General features: G+C 38.9%; 1 protein-coding gene and 1 long non-coding RNA gene across 2 annotated transcripts in view; one reads left to right on the top strand and one right to left on the bottom strand.

Moving 5' to 3' along the window:
- LOC115852091 (T cell receptor alpha chain MC.7.G5-like) overlaps positions 1–21,435 on the bottom strand; it is a 358,045-nt gene that overhangs the window by 281,788 nt on the left and 54,822 nt on the right. The gene's annotated exons all lie outside the window — the stretch shown is intronic.
- LOC138842557 (uncharacterized) overlaps positions 6,786–21,435 on the top strand; it is a 178,253-nt gene continuing 163,603 nt past the window's right edge. The window contains exon 1 of the long non-coding RNA XR_011377252.1: positions 6,786–6,871. This is a non-coding gene — a long non-coding RNA (uncharacterized lncRNA). The remainder of the gene's footprint in view (positions 6,872–21,435) is intronic.

Genomic DNA, 21,435 nt, shown 5'->3' with positions numbered 1-21,435 from the left:
CCCCATGATTACAGAGCACAAGGTGGAGTCTGAGCCTATGACCTGCACAGAGATATGTTCTTCTTAATGGTTGGAACTCTCACTCTTGCTGCGTGTGTGACTGTGTTAAAAATAGAAACCGCTCCCTCCTGGCACTTGTGGACTGGGGATGCTGCTCCACTTTCTGTGGGTTCTCTTCCCTGTTCAGAGAGAGGAACAGACACAGAATACTAGACATCAACTCTCCACTTATTCAATGATTCATTTCATTTTTTCCAACTTTTCTGGAAACAAGCAAGCAAAATTTACTTTTAAAGGACTAAAACAAGACCTGAATAAATGAAGAGGCATATAATATTCTTAGGTAGGAAAACATAATATCCTAAAATGTCAGTTTCCAATGTGATTCCAACCAGAATCCCATTTGTTTGAACGAAACTAAGTAAGTGAGAACAAATACCTTGGAATTGTCAACTATATTTTGGAAAAGAATATTAAGATTGGGTTTTCTTTTTATGACATAAAAACTTACTCTGAAGAAAACAGTACAGTATAGGCACAGCCTGTCAAGTGACACTGACAAGAAACCACCCACCAGCCTCAAGACCACTGAGAGCACTGAAATTAAGAAACCAATAGTCTTTCGTTTACAAAAGAATAAAGAAAGAGAAAAGAAATCTAAGATGCCCATGAGAACCAAACACTTTCAGGATTCTGTATTCTCTGTACTGTTTGCCTTCACAGAACATGCCAACATCCTGAAAATAACATAGGCTGAGACCCTGAGTCTTTTAAGCTACTAAGTCTCAGGAGATTTGTGTTCAGCTCCCACTGTAGTCTTAGTCACTGTGTCACTCAGAGCACAGAAGTACTTGGCCGAGTCTTTCCAATGGGCTGATGTTTTCCTCAGGTGGAAGGACTTCTCACTCCTTCTAAATTCAGCCTCAAAACCTTTGATACCTGAGACAAGGCTGTTTCCAGATGTGTACTTCAGGAGAAGCTGGAGTCCTTGATAGGGGTACTGCACGTACCAGAAGAGAGAGGGCGAAGAAGAAGATGAGTAGTTGCACCTCAGCTCCAGACGGGCTCCTTCAGAGACAGTGATGTGGCCGTCAGGCTGGGTCACCGACTGGGCTCCGGCTCCTCCTGAAACATCAATGCTGAATCAATGAACTCAGCCAGAACAAAAAGTCTCTATTCAAAGTCAGTCCAAAGCAAAGTTCCATGTGTAGACAAGAGAGTAAAATGGAACAGTACTCACTCAGGAACAGGAGCACCTCAAGCATCAAGGTGAACACCAAGGTCATGGTGGAGCAGTGAGGAGGCAGTGAGCTCCTTTCTGGGAGATTCTCCACAAACAAAAGTCTGATGACTGGTGGACTTGAACCCAGGTTGCTGTGAGGTTGAGAAGGAATGACACAGGATTTAGATTTCTTCTTCTGATGGACGTTGTAAGGTGTGTTGGGAGAGAGGCTGTCTTAACAAGACTGCCTGCCTCGGGCGTCTGAGATGCTTTACGTGTCATTGTGCAAAAAGTGGTGTCAGAATATCTCTTTAAACTGTAGGGAAGGAAGGTTTTTGTGCGATTATTCTGATCTTATATAGAAAAACCATTTCCAGTTTACACAACAGCCCCCTCTATTGGTCAGATAGAGAAGGAAAGAGCAGTTCACAATTTTTGTGAACCTTCCTCACCTCCTTCCTGCCAGGAACACAAAAGTCTCCGAAAGGAGTGGCAAGCACTACAGAAAGTGGCTGCTCTGAATGTGGTCTGCAGGTGAGTAGCATCTGCATCACCGGGGAGCTATTCTGAATGCAGAAGCTCAGGCCCTACCCAGACTTCCTGAGTCAGAATCTGCATTTTAATAAGAATCCTTCGCACATTAGAATTTGAGAAACACTTGTCTAGATGAAGGAGGTAAAAAATATCTTTGGGATTTAATAATAAAGAGATCATTGGTATTTCTGAGAAAAAATAGATTGGTTACAGGAGAGGCATGTATGAGTTTGGAGGAATATTAAATATTTTTTCAGAGGAGCATGCTTGAATACTTTAAATGATGGGAAGAAATCAGTAGCAAGAAAGTCCTGAAGAACCAGACCATAGAGTTTGGACGATCAGTGGGCTGAGGTGCCAGAGAAGTCAAAGTGAATGGAGTGGGTGAAGCGTTTGGACAGAGGCACACTATTTAAAAGGAAGAGAGAGATCTTTTTTATTATTAGGGGAGGGAAAGTGAATTATATGTGTAAAAGCAGGAATGTTTCATGTGGAAAGCAGAAAGTTGAGGAAGATTCATTTAATGATACGAGTTGTCTTAATGGTCATCTACCATGACTCATCAAAAGGTCCTGGGTAAGCTGTACTAAGAACAAAGAAAGTCAAAGGAGATATCGTAAAGTATAGAAATGATACGTTATAAAAACATACAGAATTTTCACGCACCATTTCATTTACAATTGATGTTAAAAACCACGACTATATGGAGACAAACTTCTGTATGGCTGTGTTGATACATATGCTTAGATGGGGACACATTGTCCTCCTGGGATGATGGTTTAAGTAAGAACCAGGTGTAAGAGTGGGAAACATAGCCATGTGTTGGCTTGAGGGATATAATGAAGTAGAAGTATCTTCAAGTGTTCCCGTAGTGGAAGGTTTCCAGCCCACTCATATAAACCAGCTTCACAAACCAGCTGTCATTAATCAGTGCACTTGTCAAAAGTAAACTGTGGTCAAGCTGTAGGCAGGTCTACTGAATGGTTCTTGTAAGTCAGGGACAATAATAACAGCTGGGATTAAAGAATAATATGTATGGGCCCCTATCCTTGAGGAATTTGCACAAGTGAAGCGTTAAAACCAAAAAATATTCTTAGCATAGTAGATATGTGCTATTGCAAAACTGTGTACAGAACACTAAAAGAGGGAGAGGGCAAATAAATATAATTTATGTAACCTGGAAAATCTTTTTAAAAGTAAATGTGACATTTACTGGGTCCTGAAGATTGAATAGGATTTTGCAAACTTGAGAAAGAAATAATATTTATAAGAAGAAAATATCAGAGTGAGTTCATTTGATATGGCTGATATTCAGAAATCTTGGTGTAATACTGGGGAGGAAGATGAACACTTACTGGAAGTAATACTGTAGATGGCCACATAAACCTTGGCTTTTACTTTTGGGTCATGGGGAGCCATAGCAGGTCCTGAAATAGAACAGCAATCTAATCTGATGTGTATTTTAGAATGATAACTTCAGGGATAGATTTGGGAAGTAAGAGCTCATGGATAGCGGATACATTTAAGAAGTTATTCCAACCAACTCAGTGAGAGGTTATGAGCACCTGGACCAGGATAGTAACAAGGCAAGTAAAAAGAGGTGGTTGGGGCTTCCCTGGTGGCGCAGTGGTTGAGAGTCCGCCTGCTGATGCAGGGGACACGGGTTTGTGCCCCGGTCCAGGCAGATGCCGCGGAGCGGCCGGGCCCGTGAGCCATGGCCGCTGAGCCTGCGCGTCTGGAGCCTGTGCTCCCCAACGAGAGAGTCCACAACAGTGAGAGGCCCGCATACCGCAAAAAAAAAAAAAAAAAAAAAAAAAAGGTGGTTGAATCTGAGAAATATTTAGAAGACAGAATTGATATGACTTCATATATCAGTCAACTTTGAGTAGGGCAATGCTCAGTACAAACAACCTCACAATGTCAGTGGCTCAGAAGAACAAAGTTTACTGAGTTGTCCATGGTATGTTAGCTGTGGGTCAACTGCAGTCCCAGCACTCTGAGGCTCTGCTCCTGGATACAGGACGATTCCGTTCTGCTACTATGAGTTATCTTTCCATTCTGGACCTTGCGTCTTCTTCACATTATGGATAAAAGCTGAAAGGACAACCACTACCTGGTAAGTGCAGGGAAGAAACAAAAGAAGACGTGCCATGTGAATATATTTAGTTTTAGCTATGATAGAACATACTTCCTATCCACTCACATTCCATTGGTCAAAGCTGGTCACATTGCCATGTCCAAAGTCCACAGTGAGGCCAAGTATAGAAAATATACTCCAGCTAAAGATTAGCATAGTAAGGGTGAGAGAGCATGAATAGTCAACACATAATACACTCTAATACTCTTGGAAATGAGCCACATGAGAGTGAGCTTATAGGGCACTCGGATGTTAACTCCCTTACGGAAAAGAAGGTATATTCACTTCAAAATCTTTAAGAAAGTTTTTTGTGAAGACCTAGGAGAAATCAATAAAAAATTATTTGCTTTTCCCATTTCTCTTCTTTGTTCTTTCTTTTTGTGTTGAAGAACATGCCTTCAATGAAGTAGGATATAGCAACGAGTGGTGAATATTACCCTACTTTAATCAGATTATTTTAGAAAGGTTTGAGTAACTATCTAGTTCACTTGGAATCATGGCAAAAGAGGAGGCTAGGAATCTGATTCAATGATATGTCCAATATACTGGTGGGAATGGAGGTGAGTGATGTGTAATGACAGTCCTGTTAGTTGACAGAGCTACAGTGACTGGAACTCTTGTTTATCTATCATTGCATTTCCTCCTGGTTATAGCAAACACTGTAATTCATTGAATTTGCCTTTTCCACCTCACACATGGCTCTTTCTCAATGCTGGTACCAGAGCAGCACCAGGCACAGGCTTGGGCATGGGCTGCAGAGGCTGAAGGGCCCTGTGTGCAGGCACAGAGAGATGTGGCTGAGTCTTCAGCCTGGGATCCTTGATGTACATGCAGCTGTAGCCCTCCTTAGTATTCAAAGTGATTCTTACTTATCCTTCCTCCTTTCATCCTCATTTAAAGTCATTAAAACAGGTCCTTAGGGCTTTTTCCAGCTTCCCATCTATACCAGTGTAAAGCATAAAAAGAGCTGGAAGGGAAACTGCAGCTGAAATTGGTGCTCCCTCCTTCCTGAACATGCAGAGATGGAGAAATCTGTTCCACACTCAATATGCTGCTCATTTCTGTTCACAAAGACAGGGTCAGACATACACTGATCTCTCTACAGAGTATTCATTGTCTTCACACGTTCCCAGATAGAACCTAGAGTTACGTGACTACATCCCCCTCCTTCTCCATCACTGCCACATACTGTTCAGAATGTCTTCAGCAGCCCCTGGACTTAAGGCCAAGATGAAGTCACAGGATTAACAATGGAGCTGGCAAAGGATTCCTCTCCATTTATCCTGCCCAAGTATCCTCAGCAGAGGAATATTCTTCTTCAGAAAATAGGATTCTGCATCTGGTTGCCCAGCCAATCAGAGACAAGACCCCATACAAGTCCTAGAAACACACCAACAATTTCTGACCTAGACTCAGTTTCCTGTCACTCAAAAGGAGGGCTCAAACACTGCTTTCTTGAGACCAGCTTCACAAACAGTGAGGACATCCCCCATGAGTCCACAGCACAAAGAAAGCTGACAACCATTCAGAAGTGGGCTGCCTCATTGTGCACTGCAATTACTCAACTTGAGAGAGATTGGGATGGCAGTTTGTGGCAGGAAAAACACTTCGGTTAGGAATCTTTTATATGAACTTTTAACGAAATCCTCATATTATAAATGTGCACACATACCATGTGCTAAATTATCTATTGCTTTATGTACATTGTTCGAATACAGAAATCACACAATAGAATTACTATCATTCCCAATTTACCAACAGGAAAACTAAAGCTGAAAGAGATTGAGGAATTCACTCCAGGTCAAACACCTGGTAATAACTAGAACACATATCTATCTGGTAAGGAGTCCATGGTGTTTGGAATCTGCCACGCCACTTACATTTGTGATACTCAGTAAATGTTTTAAATGGTAGAGAAGATATGTTCTAAAAATAACAGGAGTCTGCTTTTTGGGTTTCTTTCTACTAGCCAAAAAATGGAACAACTTAAATGTACTGAATGACTCCATTTACATGAAAGGTTCAGAAAAGGAACCTATGGAGATATAAAGTAGATCACTGGTTGCCTGTGGCCAGGTATCGGAACAGGGATTAACTATAATTGAGCATGAAGGAGCTTTTTGTGGTGATAAAAGTGTTTAAACCTGGATTATTGTAATGGTTTCATAAGTCAGCTAATTTACCAAAAATCACTGAACTGTACATTCAAAATGGATGAATTTTGTGGAATGTCAATTTTACCTCAAATAGCGTTGTTTAAAAGTAAATAAGAATTATGTTCTATCTTGCCTGTGTCACAGTCCAGGAATAATGCTAGTTTGATTGAACATACGCATATTAGTTTAAACAGTCATCTTGTGCCCAGAATATCCTTAAGCGATCTGAAAATTATGAAAGCAATACTCTCTGTTCCCTGTAAGCTTAAAAAACAGCTGGAAAAAAAAAAAGACATCCAGGGGAAATTTAACAGTACAAGATAGCAGTAATTAAGATTGTTCAGAATCTAAATGTACTTCTGGAAAATTGGCAGTGTAAATTGACTATATAACCTTCTTTCCAGTGAACAACTGAAATAAATAAAGGAAAGAGCATGGGGAAGGTACTAAACTCAGGGAACAGTACCTTCCACACACTCAAATAGTGTTCTGGAAAGTGGAACAGGATTGGAAGATATCTCAATGGCTAACCTCTGACTTTCCTTCCCAAGAAAAGAGATGCCACTGTGGTTAATAAAGGAAATCCTGAAAAAGCTCATTAATGTCTCCCAATTTAGACATGCAAAGGCTGAGGTTAGGAATGGACTGCAAAACAAACAGAAACTAGTACAAGTAAAGTTTCTTTTTTTTTTCCTCCAGATCAGACCACTTGATGAATAGGATAGTGTGAGTATGACCACACCATCATAAAGCCTACTTGCTGTGAAGCGTATTTCTGATGAAAATACTGATCCATTGAAAAATTCACCCGGATATTGGAAGGTGTGTGTCCAGAATAAGACAGGAATACCTCCAACAGCCTTGACATTCATGCAACTAGTAAGGTAGAATCCTGTAATCTTCAGCAACCCACCTTACCTGAAATAGAGGAGAAGCCAATTGATCGCTAGATATATTGCATAAATTAAATCTCAGATGAAGTGACTTGCAGGATATACATATTGACAGTTCTAGATAAACAACACAAAGATTAGTCCAGCTTAAGCTTTTATGTCAGTGTTTGAATAGCATGGACTCTAGAAATAATTTTATCTTTTGTACATTTATTTTATATATACACACACACACACATATAAATTGAGCCTCCTGCAGTAAGTATTGTTCACTCATAGAGGATTCTGTAGTGAAAGGATATAAAAGGCCTACAGTGCGGTAGGAGGAGGAAGAATTGAATAAATGGATTTTTTTAAAAAGATAATTATAGATAGTGATAAGCACTTAAAAAATACAATATTGTATTGAGCTAGAGAGTTGCTCTTGGGGTGAGGGAAGGCATCTGCTCTAGACAGGGTATGGAGAGAGGGCTCCACTCCGACACTTATTCTGTAACACCAGACAAGGTATCGAACCTCTCTCATGTTCAATTCCCTTTTCTGCAAGTAGCCAGTATCTTTCTGGGGGTGCTGGGCTCAGCACTGGCATTCATCATCTCATTCACTTCTCATAAGAACCCTGGATGGTAGATTTTGTCAATATCCACATGGTAGATATGAGGAAATGGAAGCATAAAAATTATTAAGTCATTTTCCGAAGATCACTCAGCTACCGAGTGGTAGATCTAGAAATACAACCCAAGTCTTTGGTCTCAAGCACGTTGCTGCACTGTCTCCCTAAAGTAGGATGGACCCAACCTTGAAGGGTTCCAGTAAGAATTAAGTGAGAACACACATTCAAATCACCCAACACAATACCTTCCCTAGCTTAGGCAGTCAACCAGCTGCAGGCAATATGCAGAATCTGGCGGGGGGGGGGGGGGGGGGGGCGGGGGGGGGGCGGGGGGGGAGGTGTTGGGAGACAGAATCTGAAATTGCAGAGGAATCTAGCCCAAGATAAATTTCAATATTTTTCTGAGATATATGTAGCAGGCTACCTGGCAGATTTCATGTGTTATCATAAGTATCCATGGTCTATCATGTTCTTACTGTTAATGAGAAGTCAATTCATTAAGGTGTCATATTGAGAGATTGGGTGGGCATATTATAATATGAAATGAGTGTACCACCCAGTATTTGCTACAATTGTTTATTTTTTCCCATTATTGACTCTTGCTCCCACTTCTCAGGATATTGCTATACTACAAGAAAGGACAGAGCAGTAGACACAGTTATACTTACCAGACAAGAAACCCCAAACTTGCACAACAATTCTGAGCTTTCTTTCCAAGGTAGCTTATAACTCTACAGGCAAAATCATCTCATGTGTTGTATATGTCATTTGAAATCAATCACTTTCTCATCTGGCTAGCAAAAGAAAAAAACAGCCAGTTCCCTGAATCCTCTCTCTCCTGATTTCTGCATTGGGAAGTTTACTGACTGGTTCAGCAATGGCAGCTTCTATTGTGACTAGGCTTCACCACAATTTTACCCAATGTCACTAGAGGGCAGCAGCGAGGCCAGTGTAGGCATCACAAAATATTTGAGCAGGACACCAGGTGGCAGTGCTTCAGCTCTCTTTCTTGCTGCATGCAGTGTGCTAGAGCCTGATTCTCAAGGAAGGAAAATAGAAAGATTAAAGAGATAAAAGATAAAAGATTCCCAAAGGGGTGACATTTGAGTAAAGACATAAAGGAATTCAGAGGTGCACCATGTAGATATTTGGTGGCATAACATCACAATAGAGAGGACAAAGGCAAGGAGCACAGGTCTTGATATAGAAACATGCTTGGAGCATTTAAGGAATAATATCTTTCCCTGAGGCCCCTTATTCTTCCCAGCACACTATTGCATAAGGAACTTGCTAAAGCATTCAGCACTGTTAACTGATTAGCGGATGATTTCCTCATCTATTGATCCTGGGGCAATTTGTGCCCAGGTTTGGCATCTTCTTTCCTAGTTCCCTTTAGGTTCCTGTTTAAACCAGTAATGTCACCATCACTGAGACATCCAGCCACCCTGTGCTGGGGCCAAGTGCTTCTGCATAGTTCAAACTTTGCTCTTTAGGAGCCCCATAAATGCTACACTCTGGCTGGCAATAAAAGTTAGAGATGATATTCACAGTTAGGAAAGTTCTTTCTTATTTCTGAAAAATTAAAAAAATTGGAGCAATAAAATCTATCTCATAGGGTTTATGATATTTGAATTAGATAATGAATCTGAGATGCATACTACAGTGCCTGACATATAGTAAGCCCAATAAGGACCAACTTTCTTTTTTCTAGTAAAACCTTCCTTTCCTTCAATGTCCAGGTCTGTGTTCTGTTACTGCTTGTTGTTTTCTCCACATCAGTTCAATGATGGGAGCTTCTAAGAAATTTACTTAAGCACTTATTTTCCTGGAGACAGTCATTATTTTTCCCTCTCTTCTTAGGTCCTATTCTCCTAGCCATACTGATTCACTCAGGATGCTAAAAGGACACAGATGAGGTTTTATTTTCATTTCCCTAATGAATAATAATGATAATATTTCCTGATGAATAATGATAATTTTGTATATTTATTAGCTATTGGATATAATATGTCTGAATTGGATCTCCAAGGTTTTGCCATTCTTACTCTTTTCTTACTGATTTATATGAGCTTTTAATATATATTGCATTTGAGTCTTTATCAGAAATATGCATTGCAAATACAGTTTACCATTCTGTGCCTTGACTTTCCCCCCTACTAGCCGTGATTTTTAACAAAGACAATTTTAAAATATACTTTCATGTTCATAAGAAGCCAGTTTCAAAGTTTTATTTATTTGTTTTAACACTTTAAAAATGTTTTCACTTGGTGACTTCTGATGTGAAATCAGGCATCATTCTTAATGATATTTCCCAGAATACAATATATCGATTTTCCCTGTGTATTGGCAAGATTATTTCCACTTAAATAGACCCCTGGATTTGCCTTCAATGCCTTGCAAATTTCTGCCAAAACCACAGTGGTGGACTTGCAGAATTCCTTATTCATCTTTATGGTTTTCCACATAGCATTGCTCCTGAATAAGAAACTTGTTTTTTAGGAAGTCAAGTAGAGCAGTGAGTGAAGGTACTTACTATGAGCAAATAGATTATGGAATGGGTAATGGAAATGGTAGTTATAAATACCACCTACAATCATGTGGTCGTTTGCAGAAACAAGAGCTATAATACTTATGACAATTTTTTTCATTTTGATATGAATATGGTTATGTATACATTAACCATTTTTTTTTTTCAAACCCGTGTCCCCTGCATTGTAAGGTGGATTCTTTACCACTGGACCACCAGGGAAGTCCCCATTTCAGAGAATGTTTTGCCTGTGTTCTCCTCCAGTAGTCTTATGATGTCATGTCTTATATTTAAGTCTTTAAGTCATTTTGAGTTTATTTTTGTGTATGGTATGAGGGAGTGTTCTAACTTCAGTGATTTACATGCGGCTGTCCAGTTTTCCCAACACCACTTGCTGCAGAGACTGTCTTTTCTCAGTTGCCTCCTTGTCAAAGATTGACTGTAGGTGTGTAGGTTTATTTCTCGGCTCTTTATTCTGATCCATTGATCTATATGTCTGGTTTTGTGCCAATAGCATGCTGTTTTGATTATTGTAGCTTTGTAGTATTCTCTGAAGTCTAGGAGGGTTATGCCTTCAGCTTTGTTCTTTTTCCTCAGGATTGCTTTAGCAATTCTGAGTCTTTTATGGTTCCATCCATCCGTATGGTTTTTAACTCTTATGGGTTTTTTTTCTTTTTTTTTTCCAATGGGAAACTAGCTAAATTAATTATATTGCATATACACAATAAAATACCAGCTACTCCAGCTTTCTTTTGATTTCCATTTGCATGGAATACCTTTTTCCATCCCCTCACTTTCAGTCTGTATGTGTCCCGAAGTCTGAAGTGGGTCTCTTGTAGACAGTATATATATGGGTCTTGTTTTTGTATCCATTTAGCAAGCCTGTGTCTTTTGGTTGGAGCATTTAATCCATTCATGTTTAAGGTAATTATCCATATGTATGTTCCTGTGACCATTTTCTTAATTGTTTTGGGTTGTTTCTGTAGGTCCTTTTCTTCTCTTGTGTTTCCCACTTAGAGAATTTCCTTTCGCATTTGTTGTAGAGCTTGTTTAGTGGTGCTGAATTCTCTTAGGTTTTGCTTGTCTGTAAAGCTTTTGATTTCTCCAACGAATCTGAATGAGACCCTTGCTGGGTAGAGTAATCTTGTTTGTAGTTTCTTCCCTTTCATCACTTTAAGTACATCATGCCACTCCCTTCTGGCTTGTAGAGTTTCTGCTGAGAAATCAGCTGTTAACCTTATGGGAGTTCCCTTGTATGTTATTTTTCAGTTTTCCCTTGCTGCTTTCAATAATTTTTCTTTGTATTTAATTTTTGCCAATTTGATTACTATGTGTCTCGGTGTGTTTCTCCTTGGGTTTATCCTGTATGGGACTCACTCTGCTTCCTGGACTTGGGTGGCTATTTCCTTTCCCATGTTAGGGAAGTTTTCGACTATAATCTCTTCAAATATTTTCTCTGGTCCTTTCTCTCTCTCTTCTCCTTCTGGGATCCCTATAATGCGAATGTTGTTGCGTTTAATGTTGTCCCAGAGGTCTCTTAGGCTGTCTTCATTTCTTTTCGTTCTTTTTTCTTTATTCTGTTCCGCAGCAGTGAATTCTATCATTCTGTCTTCCAGGTCACTTATCCGTTCTTCTGCCTCAGTTATTCTGCTCTTGATTCCTTCTAGTGTAGTTTTCATTTCAGTTATTGTATTGTTCATCTCTGTTTGTTTGTTCTTTAATTCTTCTAGGTCTTTGTTAAACATTTCTTGCATCTTCTCAATCTTTGCCTCCATTCTTTTTCTGAGGTCCTGGATCATCTTCACTATCATTATTCTGAATTCTTTTTCTGGAAGGTTGCCTATCTCCACTTCATTTAGTTGTTTTTCTGGGGTTTTATCTTGTTCCTTCATCTGGTACATAGCCCTCTGCCTTTTCATCTTGTCTATCTTTCTGTGAATGCGGTTTTCGTTCCACAGGCTGCAGGATTGTAGTTCTTCTTGCTTCTACATTAACCATTTTTAAATCTCTCCCCTACTTGTCTGCCTGTGGTAACATATGATGTGCAAGTGTAAGTTTATCTCATATCTCATTGTATCTCAGTGGTTAAGATGCAGGATTCAATGGGACAGTGTGAATGAGGTATAAGAGGAAAGAACACCACCCCAAAATGGATAAATTAACTTGGTGTACTCTCTTCGGGAGAGGGTTAGCTTGGTTTTGGTTGAATGGGGAATAACTGCATCTTATTAACAGGAAGCATAGTTTTGCTGTTGTCTTTATTTGAAAGTTGTCTTGTTAAAAGAGGTATCGATGGGTGACTAGTTGACATAGAGGGTACTGTAGTAGCTTTGTAGTGTCTCAACTATCTGGATATCTGTGTCCCAGAATTTGCTTCCCTGTATTGTTCTGGGTTAGGGTTGGCCACAAAAAAGACTTGCACAAGGTTTAGAAGGTAGTTGTCATGAAGTAGCCACATTTTTAAAGCTCTGCTGGTTGGTGCAGGGCTCCAGGAACTGGGCAACTCACACATGTGCCTGCTGATGAACTAGCTCATCTTATTGTTGACTCACAACTCCTCTACCGCCCACCCGATCTCCTCCTCGTCTTCTCTTTGTCTTGGACCAAGTATGCGTGTAGCATGAGGGCAAATGACACCCCCTTCTCCTTGAGGTCACCCACCATTGTGAGACTGAAGGAGGTGAGAGACAGACAAGTTTTAGTGTATCTTTGTGGGTTCCATTGTCCTCATGGGTTCTAGTATCCGTACATGTCACAGTCTGTCCATGCTTTTGTCCACATCCAACTTTCCTTCCCAAATGACACTCTAACTGACTAACAGTGAATTCAGGCTCAACACCAGATGCAAAGATAACAGCTTTGTATAGACCCCTCCACCAGCTCTAGCTATTGCCTGAGTTCTATTCTCTACAGTGAGTCTCTTATTCTAGATCACTTGTGATTTGCTTCTCTGATTGTACCCTGACACAAAGTCTAAGAGGAAAGGACTAAGGAAATGATTTTCATGACCATTTCAGATAACTAGACCCAGGTTTGTGATGTGAGTGTCTTTAGGTGGAACTGCCACATTAAATTATTATGGAGCAAGTTTTCAACTTTAGACAATTTTACACATGTTCTGTGTGATGGACTTAAAGTCAAAAATTCAAGACTGAGTATGTATTAGTAGAAAGTCACTCTGGACATCTGTTCCCAAGTGAGATAGCAGGAGATTTTATTTAGAATTAAATCTCCTGATCCGGACCACAGATTAAGCAACCACAGGACTACCATTTCTTGTCTGGCATCTGCAGGTGTGCCTTTCAGCGTGGCTCCCACAGCAAGGGGGCTCTCTCTTATTGAGCTCTGGGGTTTTTGTTTGGCTTTTCCTATTACTTCAAGCACTGTGAGTTCCCAGAGAGCACAGAAGTAGTTTGCAGAATCTTCCACCAGTAAGGCTGAAATGGTGAGGCTGATGAATTTTTGTCTTTCCTGAAAGTTTACAGAATAGCGGCCATTCTTTGCATTTTGGCCAGAAGAACTCTGATGAATAAGGAAAGTCATCTCTCCACTGGGAAGCTGCTTATACCAAACAATATAGTACTGGTACCAGCTCCAGCTTGTTTCATACTGACAGCTCAAGGTGACCGCCTCCCCTAGCTGCCTGGACATGGCTCGCTGGACTTGAGTAACTTTCTGGGCCGCACCAAATCCTGTGGGAAAAAATCAGAAAACAGAGCTGAAGTAGTGAACAAAATAATGTAGGAATTAGACTAATTTAGGACCCAAAGAAAAACCAAATTGAAATCATGATAAGCTTTCTTTTCTCCAATCTTCCTTTCCTCCTCAAGTCCATGTGAAGTACCATGTGCCTGTGTGCAGTCCTTTCAACCTGAACATTTGTACCCATATTTGGAACCATCCCTACCAGAGAAGATGAAGGCCAGGAATACCCAGGGCAGGCTGGAGAGCACCATGTGGCAAGAATTCCCCTGCACATATGTTTTCAGTTCTGCCTCAAGCTGAGAGTTCAGTGTCTTTGAGGGCCTAGCAGCACATATACATAGTACCTGGGTTCCTGTGTCACTCCTCCAAAGAGGAAGTAGGGTGTTATGTTCATAGACCACGTGGTTAGTGCACAGATGGGGAAAAAGTCTGGCTCACCACAAAACTATGTTACTTTTCTTCCCACGGTAATTGTTAGGCAGTGTCTGAAAAGGAGCATGGAAAAATTAGTATTAAAGTTTTGAGCTGAGGGGAACTACAGATTAAACAGGTTGACACGTGTTGATAATTATTCAGCAGAATAATTTTGCCGGTCCATTTAAAATAGAATTTAGTATAGGGTATGCACCCTTCTTGTAATCTACTTACTGGTCATTTATTTAGCCTCTCTTTACTTTTCTCCATTCTGAATCAGTGGAGTTCTTTTAAAACTCACAGATTTTCAGCTTTCTTGGTGAAAGGCAATATTATCCAAAATAATTGATGTATCTCTTTTTTTTAACCGGGTTCTAGGGCTCTATTTAGAGTTTTCACTAAATAAAGTTACTTTAACATGAAATGTTAAAAAATCAGCCCCTCAGGTTTTCAGAATCTATTTAGTTTTTTATGTTTTCATGAAATTATAACAGGAATAATATATTCTTTTGAAACCTGACATTGAGTCTTATTTATTAGACTTTGAGGAAGATCAGGATATTCCGGATCTTCAGTCCTGTTGCCTCCCCAAGTAGAACTGTACTTAGTAGATCATGTGTCCTATGCTTGTCTTGATGTCACATTTTCTATCCCATCGGTCCAAAGTGTTCTGTCTCACTTGTGAGGAGCTGATTATTTTTCTCTTTGTAAAATAAAGTCAAGATAAGCATGCCAGATCTTTCTGTGACACAATGCTATAATGCACTCCTACAAAACATGTTATCTACAGGCTGTAAACACTCAGTACATGTCAATGCCACAGAAGTTGGTAATTGACGTTTTGTATACTGTTACACGTTCTTGTGGAATGTAGCTGTCAATCTTCCATTTGGTTTCATTGTTTTAACGGAAGAATTAAAAGAACCAAAGGCAAATAGACAAGTAGAAAAGAAAGTACAGACAAGGTCTCTAAAACAGTGCTAGTCCTTTGACTTTAAGGTCAAAATAACTCATTAATGAGTGTCGCAGGGCTGAGAGTGTATTTTTAGTTGAGACATCTACTCCTCTGTCCCATTTCACCTCTGAGTGCTGACAGGCAGCCGAGGCCCTGGTTTGCAATTATGTGTAGCTAAGCAGAGGAGAGCCATGAATGCCCACAGCAGTCTGGGGAGCAGCATAATGGCAGGATTTCCCCCTTGTTGAAATGGCCCTGCTCTGAGTTCCTGACAGTAAAGGTGCAAGGTCCCTCAGCTGCACTATAGCAGCTGTCTCTGAAATGTAGTTTCTGGCTGGATCAAGTCTGAATGTGTATAACACCCAGGTTGGGAGATTTGGCCTGCCTTAAACATTGTGCTCCCTTTCCTTGTGGTTTAATGATAAATGATTATATATAGTAAAGGACAGTCCATGATCAATATTGAAGGACATATGGGAAGGAGATTTATTACTTCAAATTTCCAAATTTAGTAAATTAATCTGTGATGGAATCTGAAGGGCTTACCAGAAACAAATTCATTATGAATCATGCTGTGTTTGCAAATATTCATTCATGTTCCTCTGATTGTTTTCTTGCCTCCAATTTCGATTCTAAGGTGAAATATGTTCACTGATCCTCGACTTCCCTACAAAAGATAAGCCAGAAGCCATCACCCCCCTTCCTTCCTACTTACCCGCCAAATCATGGGAACTGGTAACTTCACAACAGCAAATATCACTCAGACAAATGAGAACAAAACAGGGTTCTGACTTCTGTTATATCTCCAGTTGTGTATTGGAATAACAAATGGTAGTGGCAGTAAAATCATATTCACTTGTGATGTAACTCTATGCTTAACTTATTAGAAGTTGTAGGAAGCAAAGCTCCACAGGTCCTCTAAATCCAAATATTTGGCCATGTGTTTGTCATGAGTGCACATATATTGTTTGGTGCAATTCTATAATTATTGTTATAGTTGTCACGAAGACAAAGCTTCTCGTAACATACTGTTTAATCAGTGAAAATATAAAAACTATTAACAGTATAAATGCTTTCCAAAATAAAAATATTTCCTTCTCTTGACATTGAAGGATTGAAGATTCTTTTCCATTTTATCCTGAAATTTCATCTAATGAAGTTGTTTATGCCAAATGATCAAATTTCAAGCATTTTATTTTTGTTTCAGCACCTCATAAAGAAACCCCAATGAGAATAATTGAGTTATTCTGTTGTAGATTGTCTTCAGACTCTCCTTGATTCCTTTATGGGAATTCCAAATTCACATATCATATGAGGGCACAGAATCACTACTGGGGTTCCCAGATCTTCCCTAGTCCCTCCCTGTGACATCCTTGATGACTGTTTTCTCATGCTGACCATGCATTCCCATCCAGGCATTATATCTTATTTTAATCTTGTATATTTCATTCAGGTGAAAGCTACTCTACTCATATATACATTCTACTCCGAATTTGTTATTAAACTGTTCAAACTACTAGAAAAAAAGCAAAACGAACTTTGAGAGCCAGAGGAATTCATATAGTGACATCTTTTCTTTTAAATTTTAAACTATAGTCATCATACTGTACATTGCATCCCCAGGAGGAATTTGTCTTTAACTGGAAGTTTGTACCTGTTGAGCACCTTCACAGACTCCCACCCCCATCCCCCACTGATTCTGACAATCGCCAATCTGTTCTCTGTACCTATGAGTTCTGCTGTGTGTGTATGTCTGTGCCTGTGCTTTAGATTCCACATACAAGTGATTTCATACAGTATTTTTTAAATTTTAATTTTCATACAGTATTTGACTTTGTCTTCACTTAACATTATGCCCTCTAGTTTCATCCATGTTGTAAATGGCAGGGTTTCTTTTTTTTTTGATGACATTATCCTTGTTCATTCATCTGTCAGTGGACACTTAGGTTGTTTCCAAGTCTTGGCTATTGTAGATGAGCTGCAATGAAGAGATATCTTTCTGAGATGGTGCTTTTATTTCCTTCAGGTATATACCCAGAAGTGGAAATCCTGGATCATATAGTAGTGCTCGTTTTAATTTTTTTGAGGCATCTCCATACTGTTTGCCATAGACATTGCACTCATTTACATTTCCACTGACAGTTCACAGGGTTCCCTCTTGTTTACATTCTTACCAACACTTTTTTTCTTTTCTTTTTGATAATAGCCATTCTGACAGGTGTAAGGTGATACCTCATTTTCATTTTGATTTTCATTTCCCTGATTATTAGTCATGTTGAGTATCTTCTAATTCACCCATTGGCCATTTGTATGGCTTCTTTGGGAAAATGTTTATTCAGATGATCTGCCTATTTTTTAATCAGATTGCTTTTTCTATTGATCATATGATATTTTAATATATTTTGATATTAACCCCTTATCAGATATATAATTGGAAAATATTTTCTCCCATTCCCTAGATTGCCTTCTCATTTTGTTCCTAGTTTCTTTTGCCTCACAGTTTGATGTAGTCCCACTTGTTTATTACTGCTTTTGTTGTCTTTGCTTTTGGTGTCAAATACAAAAAATCATTGCCAAGACTGATGTCAAGGAATTTGTTCTGTATGTTTTCTTCTAGGAGTTTTATTGGGTTAGGTCTATGTTCAAGTCTCTAAACCAATTTGAGTTGATTTTTGTGTGTGGTGTAAGAGAAGTGTCCAGTTTCATTCTTTTGCATAGGGCTTTCCATTCTTCTTAACACCATTTATTGAAATGACTTTCCTTTCCTGAAAGTATATTTTTGGCTTCTTTTTCATGAATTAATTGACTATGTACACATGGGTTTATTTTTACTTTTGCTTTTTAACATCTTTATTGGAGTATAATTGCTTTACAATGTTGTGTTAGGTTCTGCTGTATAACAAAGTGAATCAGCTATATGTATACATATATCCCCATATACCCTCCCTCTTGCATCTCCCCCCTACCCTCCCTATCACGCCCCTCTAGGTGGGCACAAAGCACCGAGGTGATCTCCCTGTGCAATGCAGCTGCTTCCTACTAGGTATCTATTCTAGATTTGGTAGTGTATATATGTCAGTGCTACTCACTCACTTCGTCCCAGCTTACCCTTCCCCCTCCCTGTGTACTCAAGTCAATTCTCTACATCTGCGTCTTTATTCCTGTCCTGCCCCTAAGTTCATCAGAACTTTTTTTCTTTTTTTTTAGATTCCACATATATTTGTTAGCATACGGTATTTGTTTTTCTCTTTTTGAATTACTTCACTCTGTATGACAGACTCCAGGTCCATCCACCTCACTACAAACAACTCAATTTCGTTTCTTTTTATGGCTGAGTAATATTCCATTGTATATATGTGCCACATCTTCTTTATTCATTCATCTGTCCATGGACATTTAGGTTGCTTCCATGTCCTGGCTTTTGTAAATAGGGTTTCAATGAACAGTGTGGTACATGCTTCTTTTTGAATTACGGTTTTCTCAGGGTATATGCCCAGTAGTGGGATTGCTGGGTCATATGATAGTTCTGGTTTTAAGAAACCTCCATACTGTTCTCCATAGTGGCTGTATCAATTTACATTCCCACCAACAGTGCAAGAGGGTTCCCTTTTCTCCACACCCTCTCTAAAATTTATTGTTTGTAGAATTTTTGATGATGGCCATTCTGACCGGTGTGAGGTGATACCTCATTGTAGTTTTGATTTGCACTTCTCTAATGAGTAGTGATTTTGAGCATCTTTTCATGCATTTGTTGGCAATCTGTATATCTTCTTTGGAGAAATGTCTATTTAGATCTTCTGCCCAGTTTTGGATTGGGTTGTTTGTTTCCTTGATATTGAGCTGCATGAGCTGCTTGTATATTTTGGAGATTAATTGTTTGTCAGTTGCTTCGTTTGCAACAACATATTTTCTCCCATTCTGAGGGTTATCTTTTTGTCTTGTTTATGATTTCCTTGCTGTGAAAAAGCTTTTAAGTTTCATTAGGTCCCATTTGTTTATTTTTGTTTTTATTTCCATTTCTCTAGGAGGTGGGTCAAAAAAGATCTTGCTATGATTTATGTCAAGGAGTGTTCTGCCTATGTTTTCCTCTAAGAGTTTGATAGTGTCTGGTCTTACATTTAGGTCTTTAATCCATTCTGAGTTTATTTTTGTGTATGGTGTTAGAAAGTGTTCTAATTCATTCTTTTACATGTAGCTGTCCAGTTTTCCCAGCACCACTTATTGAAGAGGCTGTGTTTTCTCCATTGTATATTCTTGCCTCCTTTATCAAAGATAAGGTGATCATATGTGCGTGGGTTTATCTCTGGGCTTTCTATCCTGTTTCACTGATCTAGACTTCTGTTTTTGTGCCAGTACCATACTGTCGTGATTACTGTAGCTTTGTAGCATAGTCTAAAGTCAGGGAGCGTGATTCCTCCAGATCCATTTTTCTTTCTCAAGATTGCTTTGCCTATTCAGGGTCTTTTGTGTTTCCATGCAAATTTTAAAATTTTTTGTTCTAGTTCTGTAAAATAAAAAATGCCATTGTTAGTTTGGTAGGGATTGCATTGAATCTTTAGATTGCTTTGGGTAGTACTGTCATTTTCACAATGTTGATTCTTCCAATTGAAGAACATGGTATATCTGTCTATCTGTTTCTCCATCTGAAGAAATCTGTTTAATTTCTTCCATCAGTGTCTTATAGTTTTCTGCATACAGGTCTTTTGTCTCTTTAGGTATGTTTATTCCTAGGTATTTTATTCTTTTTGTTGCAATAGTAAATGGGAGTGTTTCCATAATTTCTCTTTCAGATTTTTCATCATTAGTGTATAGGAATGCAAGAGATTTCTGTGCATTAATTCTGTATCCGGTTACTTTACCAGATTCATTTATAAGCTCTAGTAGTTTTCTGGTATCATCTTTAGGACTCTCTATGTATAGTAGCATGTCATCTGCAAACAGTGACAGCTTTATTTCTTCTTTTCCGATTTGGATTCCTTTTATTTCTTTTTCTTTTCTGATTGCTGTGGCTAAAACTTCCAAAACTATTTTGAATAATAGTGGCGAGAGTGGACAACCTTTGTCTTGTTCCTGATTTTAGAAGAAGTGGTTTCACTTTTTCACCATTGAGGATGATGTTGGCTGTGGGTTTGTCATATATGGCCTTTGTTACGTTGAGGTAAGTTCCCTCTATGCCTACTTTGTGGAGAACTTTTATCATAAATAGGTATTGAATTTTGCTGAAAGCTTTTTCTGCACCTATTGAGATGATCATATCGTTTTTATCCTTCAGTTTGTTAATATGGTGTATCACATTGATTGATTTGCATATACTGAAAAATCCTTGCATTCCTGGGATAAACCTCACTTGATCATGGTTTATGATCCTTTTAATGTGTTGTTGGATTCTGTTTGCTAGTATTTTGTTGAGGATTTGTGCATCTGTGTTCATCAGTGATATTGGTCTATAGTTTTCTTTCTTTGTGACACCTTTGGTTTTGGTATCAGGGTGATGGTGGCCTCATAGAATGAGTTTGGGAGTATTCCTCCCGCTGCTATATTTGCAAGAGTTTGAGAAGGATGGTGTTAGCTCTTCTCTAAATGTTTGATAGAATTCGCCTGTGAAGACAACTGGTCCTGGGCTTCTGTTTGTGGGAAGATTTTTAATCACAGTTTCAATTTCAGTGCTTGTGATTGGGCTATTTATATTTTCTATTTCTTCCTGGTTCAGTCTCAGAAAGTTGTGCTTTTCTAAGAATTTGTCCATTTCTTCCAGGTTGTCCGTTTTATTGGCATGTAGTTGCTTGTAGTAATCCCTCATGATCCTTTGTATTTCTGCAGTGTCAATTGTTACTTCTCCTTTTTCATTTCTAATTCTGTTGATTTGAGTCTCCTTCTCTTTTTTCTTGATGAGTCTGACTAGTGGTTTATCAATTTGTTTATCTTCTCAAAGAAAGAGCTTTTAGTTTTATTGATCTTGGATATTGTTTCCTTCATTTCTTTTTCATTTATTCCTGATCTGATCTTTATGACTTCTTTCCTTCTGCTAAATTTGGGGTTCTTTTGTTCTTCTTTCTCTAATAACCTTAGGTGTAAGTTTAGATTGTTTATTTGAGCTTTTTCTTGTTTCTTAAGGTAGGATTGTATTGCTATAAACTTCCCTCTTAGAACTGCTTTTGGGGCATCCCATAGGTTTGGGGTCGTCGTGTTTTCATTGTCATTTGTTTCTAGGTACTTTTTGGTTTCCTCTTTGATTTCTCAGTGATCTCCTGGTTATTTACTAGTGTATTGTTTAGCCTC

This window comes from Globicephala melas, chromosome 2 (assembly GCF_963455315.2).
Source record: "Globicephala melas chromosome 2, mGloMel1.2, whole genome shotgun sequence".
Lineage (NCBI taxonomy): Eukaryota > Metazoa > Chordata > Mammalia > Artiodactyla > Delphinidae > Globicephala > Globicephala melas.
This window is presented reverse-complemented; position numbering and strand designations above follow the sequence as displayed.